The sequence below is a fragment of the Myotis lucifugus genome, unplaced genomic scaffold, assembly GCF_000147115.1.
Source record: "Myotis lucifugus unplaced genomic scaffold, Myoluc2.0 scaffold_47, whole genome shotgun sequence".
NCBI lineage: Eukaryota > Metazoa > Chordata > Mammalia > Chiroptera > Vespertilionidae > Myotis > Myotis lucifugus.
This window is the reverse complement of record NW_005871095.1, coordinates 3836003-3844186: the sequence shown is the minus strand read 5'-3', so window position 1 is coordinate 3844186 and position 8184 is coordinate 3836003.

Genomic DNA, 8184 nt, shown 5'->3' with positions numbered 1-8184 from the left:
CCTAAGCAACCAGGCCTGGGAGAAGGTTCTGAAATAAGACAGAGCAGGAACCAGGCCTTGCCACCCAACCCAGGGTGTCCAGGCCCAGCCCTCGCACAAAACGCCTCTCCCCACAAAGCTTCAGTCTCTCTGCCCAGGGCATGTGAGTTTCCTACTAGATGACAACACCAGCCAGACACATTAGGAAAGGAGACCCAGGCAGCACCACCCACCACAGCCGGGAACCCTCCTTGGAGCCCTTCTCACTCCATGCAGCCCCTTGACCAAACACAGAGGGTGGATGCCTGCTCACCACGCTCCCATGCCACAGACTCCCACCCTGGGAATAAGAGCGTGTTTTCTATGGCCTCAGAATGGCAGCCTGGTAACATGAGATTGTAATTATGCTCAGGGACTTCACTTCCCATGATTCATGTCAAGAGAGCCCACAGGAGAGAATTCTCAAAAGAGCACAACTTTTTGAAGAAGGTTCAATAAGCAGTTCCAAGATTTAAAAAAAAAAAAGCAGTTCCACAAGTCTTGCTCTGAAGATTGTCCTGGGCAGATGACCACCAGCATCAGAAACTCCATACGATAGACAGCTGTGCAGTGCCTACGCAGAGGTAGGACTGACCCACCTCTGGAGCGGCACAGTGATATCTGCTGGCTAACTAGCATCTGGAAGGGAGGCCTGGGGCAGGGAAATGACCCAGGGCAGCATGAGAAGTGAGTGGGTGGGCCTGCTGCCCCGGGTGGTGTCTCCGGCCTTCCATTGCTGCAGATAACAATGACTGGCTTCTCACATCTGAATCCACCCCGGTACAAGCAAAGATGCCACCTGTGGGTCCTTGAAATTAATCACCTGTGGCATCAAATTAGGTCAAAGTGAGGAACTCAAACTAGGCAAAAGAATCTGGTCCCGTGGAAAGCGAGGCTATGCCCAGTTTCTCTTTTTTCATAGTAATCCTAAAATGTCCATGACCTTTGATGCAATCATTTCACGTCTAAGAAACTATTCTTAAGAAATTATCAAAAATAAGGATAAAGTTATATATAATGATACTGTTCTCAGTGTGGTTTATACTAACCAAGTGTTAAAATCAAAATTTTCAGCCCTGGCCAGGTGGCTCATTTAGTTGGAGCATCATCCCATACAAAAAAAAAAAAGGTTGCAGGTTTGATTCCTTGTCAGGGCACATACCTAGGTTGGGGATTCAATCCCGGTCAGGGTGCATACAGGAAGCAACCCATCAATGTTTCTCTCTCACACATTGATGTTTCCTTCTTTCTCTCACTCCCTCTCCCCTTTTCTTGATCTAAAAGATTCAATAAGGACATATCCTCAGGTGAGGGTTTTAAAAATAAAAAAACTTTTTTGAACAATGGGGTAATAGTTAAATAAATTATGATGCATACAGCCAATAAAAGATATCATCAGAAACCATTTTAATATATGTTTACTTCTTTAAAAATGTAAGATGCCAAACCACGTATATGGCAATTATGTTGTCATGTATATTCAAAGTGAAAAGACTAGTAGGAAATATACTGACATATGCCACATATGCCTGGGTGCTAATGATTGCTGTCATGCTTTTCTTATTTTCCAAATTTTCCCCAGTGAACAGGTATTATTGTCGTAGCTTGAATTTGTTCCAGAAAGCAGAGCCTAAGGCTGAGGGCAGGTGGTTAATTCGGGGAAGTGAATCTAGGGAGGAGGGTGATGAGTGAGCAGTGAATCAGGGCAGGAAGAGATGGGATGTGATGATGCATGAAGGAGCTGGTCAATACTGAGGGAACTGGGATTTTAGTCTCCTGCAACCCTGACCTCACTACTGAGGGGACTGATACTCTAGTCCCCTGCAACCCTCACCTCACTGCTGAGGCGACTGGGACTCTAGTCCCCTGCAATCCTGGCCTCTTGTGACTCCAAGAGCAACTGTGTTTTCTCCACAGAGCCCTGTCGTGTGAGTATGTGCTTTGCAGCCTGACCACAGCACAGATAGTGCCCAAATCCTCACAAATTCTACTCCCATTTGACAAAAGTACTAATAGTAATAAAGGCTAACATTTATTGAGCCTTTGTTATAAATGGGTATTTTTCTAAGCATTTAGTTTTCAATATCTCATTTAATCCATATAACAATCCCATTGACAGTGAGGAAACTGAGGCACACAAGCGTAAATAACCCACCTCTGCACACAAACACGTAACCCCAGATTCAAGCCTGACAGTTTGACTACAGACGCTATAACAATTATCTTGGTGCCCCTTCAAAATAGGCCCATTTAACCTGGCCAGCAAGGCTCAGTGGTTGAGTGTCGACCTATGAACCAGGAAGTCACGGTTCAATTCCTGGTCAGGGCACATGACTGGGTTGTGGGCTTGATCCCCAGTGTGGGGCATGCAGGAGGCAGCCAATCAATGATTCTCTCTCATCATTGATGTTTCTATCTCTCTTTCCTTCTCCCTTTCTCTCTGAAATCAATAAAAATACATATATTTTTAAAATGGGCCCATTTAAGGTGACCTAAAATGGAATCTTCAAAGAGAGATCTCCACTAAGCTAAACCTGCTCTTCAGCTGTGCTCAGGACTGATTTTCCCCATTCTCTTCTCTTCTGAATGTCACATCCTAACTAGAACCCTGACTTCTAATCCAACCACATTTGGGGTCTCACCTACAGTGGTGTGATTTTGAGCTGGACCTTTCAGGTTTTTCTACACACAGTGGTCTCTCAGTCAACTTTGGGTTGCTGACAGTTAGTCGGTTGAATGAGTTAATTAATCCTATGCTCTCAAAAGCCCTCCTTCCCCCAAATCCCTTCTCCACCAGTCTCAAGGTTAGGATGACCCGTTCAAAAGCTTGATGGAAACAAATATTTTCACTGGATCACAGAATTATTTTCCCAGTGAAGTTGGGAACCTATGAATAAGCTAATAACTTCCCCAGGACTCATTTCTCTAGTCCCTCTTCCCTTCCTCCCCATGGCACCCTTACCAAGGGTAGGTACACTGTGGGTGTGTTTTGATGGAAAGGAGGGAAGAAGTAAGAAAAGGCCTGGAGCAGAACTTCCCACACCAGTTCCAGAAACACTGCTGTGAATTCAGCTGCTCATCAAATGAGCTTCTTCGTTTATCTCTAAACTAGAGGCCTTGTGCACAAAATTCTTGCACAGGTGGGGACCCTAGGACTGGCCAGCGATCAGGGCCAATCAGGTTCCCTGCCTCCCCACCTCCTCCTCCCCTCACTGCCCACATCCACTGCCATCCATCCCAGGTTCCCCGTCCCAGCCCAGGGCCAGGCCCCGATCGGGTGATTGGGGCCCGTGGGCTTGGGGCAGCTCCTGCATTGAGCGTCTGCCCCCTGATGGTCAGCGCTCATCATAGCAACGGTTGTTCCAGTCATTCCGTAGTAATGGTCACATAGGTTTTTATATATACAGATGATGGAAATCTGTTGTCAAGGCCCATTTAATCTTTTAATATGTTACCATAATCATAACTCTCCCCTAAAGGAGAATTTCATAGACAAAATTTCTTTTTTTTACTTTATTTTCCCATCACCATTTATCCTCTCTATGCCCTCTTCCTCCTCCATCCACCCCCTTCCCCTAGGCAAAATTTCTTGAAAAAACACTTGACCCTAGAACCACAGCCCAGCCATATGCTCCTTGAGACACCTAGCACAGGAGTGTATCCTCAAGTAGAGGGTTCAGCCTGCTGGCAACCTGGACCACTTGGGACTCTCTTGAAAACACAGATTTCCAGGCCCCACCCTAAACCTTTGGGAACAGTCTTTAGGTTGGGACCAGGACGCCCACCCAGTGATCTGAAGACAAGTCCATTTGGACATCTCAGCTGAGGCCCTAGGACACTGTGTGAAGGCCTGGGTGGGAGACGTCATGGGGAAGTGGGATGAGTGAGAGGGGAGAGCTGTTTGGGGGCCCAGAATGAGAAAATACTCAGAGGAAGGGTGTCGTGTGCTGGGGCCAAGCTTCGCCAGCTGACAATCTCCCCTGCCCCCTCAGGAGCAGAGTGGGGGCCAAGTACTTTTAGAAGGAGCTGCCTCTGCTACTAGAGTCAGGGGTGTGGGAAAAGTGAGGGCGTGTTGTCTTCATAACCAAGCGTAGGCATGGTGTCCACTGGCTGCTGATACAGCCAGGCTGGTCCTGGAGGAGAGGGTGGGCTGAGAGCCCTGCTCTCCTTGTCTGTCTCCATCACACACGATGGGTTGGGAGCTGGAGTTGCACAGGCACAGCCTGGCAAGGGAGACAACCCCAGGGCCTCCATCTGGGCTGATGGCACCAGGATGCCTGTGGGGCGCATTGGGATAAAGCCTAATGCCCAGGGCTTTGCATTCTGATTCTTTGTCCTTGACTTTGCCAACCTCCCTCACTACCTTGCCAACCACCCCTGTCTTACTTTTTTAGATGCCTAGTGCCTAGCACCAAGCCTTGCCCACAGTAAGTATAAGAAAAACACTTGTTAAATTGAGTTGAATTCTCCTTTTCAATTGGCCTCAAGCTCCTCCATCTCTGTCATTCTGTCTTCTAGCTGTTGGGCATTCGGCTGAAAGAAGGATGTGGTCCAACCAGCACCCTGCACACAGACGTTCTCGGTGTGTGCTTGACTTCTGGACTTGAAACGAGCATCTGCAAAACCCTCTGCCTTTTAGTCTGGAGTTAGTCTGGGTCCCACGTGTCCTGGTGAACTTAACTGCCACTGTTGCTGGGGGACAAACTACCCTGGGTTCCCCTCTTCCCGCTTCTGCAACCTCTGCTCTCAATGTGAACAGGTGAGAAGACTGGATTGTTCTTACCTCCGTCTGACCTGGGGAGAGGCAATGGGGCATCTCCATTCCGCCAGCTATGTGACCTAGAACAAACTGTTCAACCTCTCTGAACTGCAGAGACAGAGACTCAGCAGGTGCAAAGGCCAGGCGTGAAACCATCACTCTGTAGATAAAGTTCTGTTCACTAATAAAGATGTTATTTACACTCATTGCATTTTTGTTCACGCATTTACACAAACATGTGTTTTGTGCCTGTTTGTTAATGTAGGTGGTGTGTTTGTTGGGATGAGGGGATTGGGCACCCTCCAAGCTTGGAAACTCAAACTAGTTGCCTCCCAGGCCCAGTGCCAGGTCTCTCCTGTATAAAAACCAACACCCTTGCCCATGGGGACCCTGTGTTCCCAAGTGACAGCCTTTGTTCTCAGAAGCACAGGTCACTGGCAGCTGTCACTCTCAGGTAGCGGGGCTGGAGGAAAGAATTCTTGAAGCAGGAGTAATTCAACAAATATCAATTGAACATCTAATACAGGGGTCCTCAAACTTTTTAAACAGGGGGCCAGTTCACTGCCCCTCAGACCATTGGAGGGCTGGACTATAGTTTAAAAAAAAACAACTATGAACAAATTCCTATGCACACTGCACATATCTTATTTTGAAGTAAAAATACAATATTTGTATTTGCATGTGGCCCGCAGGCTGTAGTTTGAGGACCCCTGATCTAATATGTAGCATGCACTGGACTTACAATCTCCTTTAGGTGAGTGGGGACAAAGTCAGGGCACCAAAGTTATTGACCTTTTTGCCTAGGATTTTCAAAGCAGAGGAAGAGGAACTTAAGTTGTGGTCATAATCAAGACCTAAGTTTTCACAAACACTGTAGGATCTGAGAGCAAAGGAAAAAGAGTTCCTCCTGCCCACACACCGGTGGAGGTGGGCACACCTAGTCACATCTGGTTCTGAGCAAGAGTTCCTCCTGCCCACACACCTGTGGAGGTGGGCACACCTAGTCACATCTGGTTCCACCCCTGGGGCCCAGGGGTAGCTTTAGAAAATCCTGCAGCTGGATAAATGCACCCTTAACAGTAGATTCAGGGCAGGGGGACAGGGAATAACCACAGATCCTGAAAGCAGTTCCATCAGTTTTGTTTATTTCTCCTGCGCCAGACCGTGGACATGATAAGGGCAGGCCACCGAGCAGAACTCTTTCAGAAACACTGTGCTTATGCAATGGGGAAGGGCCCGGGGCACTTGGGTTCCTGGTCTAGGTCAGGGCACCCTTCCTCCCACCCCCCAAAGGAGCTGCTCTTATCTTTCCTGTAATTGGTTTGGAGCAATGGGAGAGGTTCCTCAGAGGACAGCAAGCTCAGCAGGATCTGCGCCAACTCCTTCCCCCAGGAGGGGGAGGAAGGCAGGACAGCAGTGGCCTTTTTAAGGGCAAGAATCCAGGTTTCTACAGAGCTGCAGGGTTGTCTAGGCCTTGCACGTGGCAGGAGGAACTGAGGAGGGTGTGTTGGGGGGGGGGAGGCGGGGGAGAATGAGGCACAGGGGGTGGGGCCTCCCAGACTTGAGGAAGACATGTTAGCCCTCACGCCTCTCTCTCATTGTCACCTTTGTGTCTTTGCAGGCCTCTGAACCAACAGCCAGACTCTCTGGGTTAGCCTGATCCTTAGACAGATCAAGGCCCCACAAGCTCTTCTCAACCCTGACATTAGAAGGGGCTCCTCTGGGCCTCCTTGTGGGTTCGTCCCGGTGGGCCTGAGCTCATTCTCCCCACTTCCATTCATCCCTTCTCCACACAAGCACTCCACCGCTTCCTCGTGCCTCTCCCTGGGATGTGAGTATGCAGCAATTATTCACGGGGCTTCAGGACCACAAAGTCTGGACCTGATTAGTTGTGCCACGCCTGCCTGCATTACAGAATCTAAAGTTCAGAGAGATTAAATACATCGAGAGGCCAAGCAGATGACAGACCACTGAGTCATTCAGCTGCCTTACAAACACTGTTCAAACAAGGACAGAACCTGATGCCAGGCACCCCGACAGAAATTAGACATGAAGGGAGAGAAACCATGCAACGAACAAGTGACTATTTAGCCAAAAGAAATTGAGACTCATAATTATGCATGCGCACTCTATCTCAGATGTTTTTATTGTGTAACTGGTACTTTATCATGATCCTGTGACAATTTGGCAAGCGGGGAGGAGAGGTCTTGTAAGCCAGTGGAATATGTAGGTATTTAAGTGAGTATATTTGGGTCGGAAAGATGGGGAAATTAATATGTTCAATCCAGAGCCTTTGTGTGCTAAGCTCTCTGTGCATTACCTCAGAAAATGTTCACAGCAACCTTAGGAGATGATTGTGTTGAACCCCCAGGAACGCCTGGTGATCAGCTGTGGTTAGGATGTCCAGGGGCCCATTAAATTGCTCCCAACAGCAAATCTGGCCTCTAACATGCCTCAGAGGCCCCATCTCTGGTGTAAGATGCTGACTCTGTGCCTGTCTCATTTAGAACAACATCCCCCCACTGGGTAGGGTGTGCCCAATCTTCGCTGTTCACCCTGATGAGACCTCCCCTCCCAGCTTGAGGTCAACCTGGAGGAGGCTGAGGACACCATGCAGCTTCTCCCTCTTGCAGTGAGAGGCACACCGTGTGCTTCTGCCTGGGAAATATATCAGGAATTTCATTATCTGGTGAGGGAAGCTCCAGCCTGCCCACGCCTGCTGCCGAGCCAGCCGTGGAGCAAGGCTGGGTGCACCTCTATGATCCAATGTCCCTCATGAGATCAGACCTCTCTGGACCAGTCTCAGTCTCAGCATAAGGGACCGACGGGGACTTTGGAGAGGACTGAGGAGTGAAGGAGAGGTTGTAGGACTATCACCCAGCTGGATAAGAGTCAGAAACAAGACCGGGACCAGGATTCTGACCTTGCTAGTGACAACACCACCCCACACGTAGAGAGCACGTCTCTTGTGCACACCTATTTACTTGTTCAATCCCCTCAGCAACCCTGCAAGGCCAGCACTGCTACTGGCTCCGTGCCACACACGAGGAATCTGAGGCACAGAGAGGCTTGCCCAAGGCCACACCAGCTCGTTGGGCCTCTTTCCCATTATGACCTGTGGCCCCTACCTGCTCCTCCAAAGCCTCAGCCTCCCAGCCAGGAGGGCCACCTGGTTAATGATTGACATGTTCTTCAGGATCCCAGGTGCTCAGGCAGCATGCCCAGCTGCTGACTCACCAGAACCTGCTGTTTCATGAACCATTATAAATGTCTTGTGACCATAAGGACACCGATTAGGTAACTCTCAGACACACAGCCAACCCAGGTGGACTCTCAGACACTTCCTCCTCGTGTCCAAGCTTCACTCCCACACACCCTGCGCGGCAGGAGTGCTGGCACACCATCCC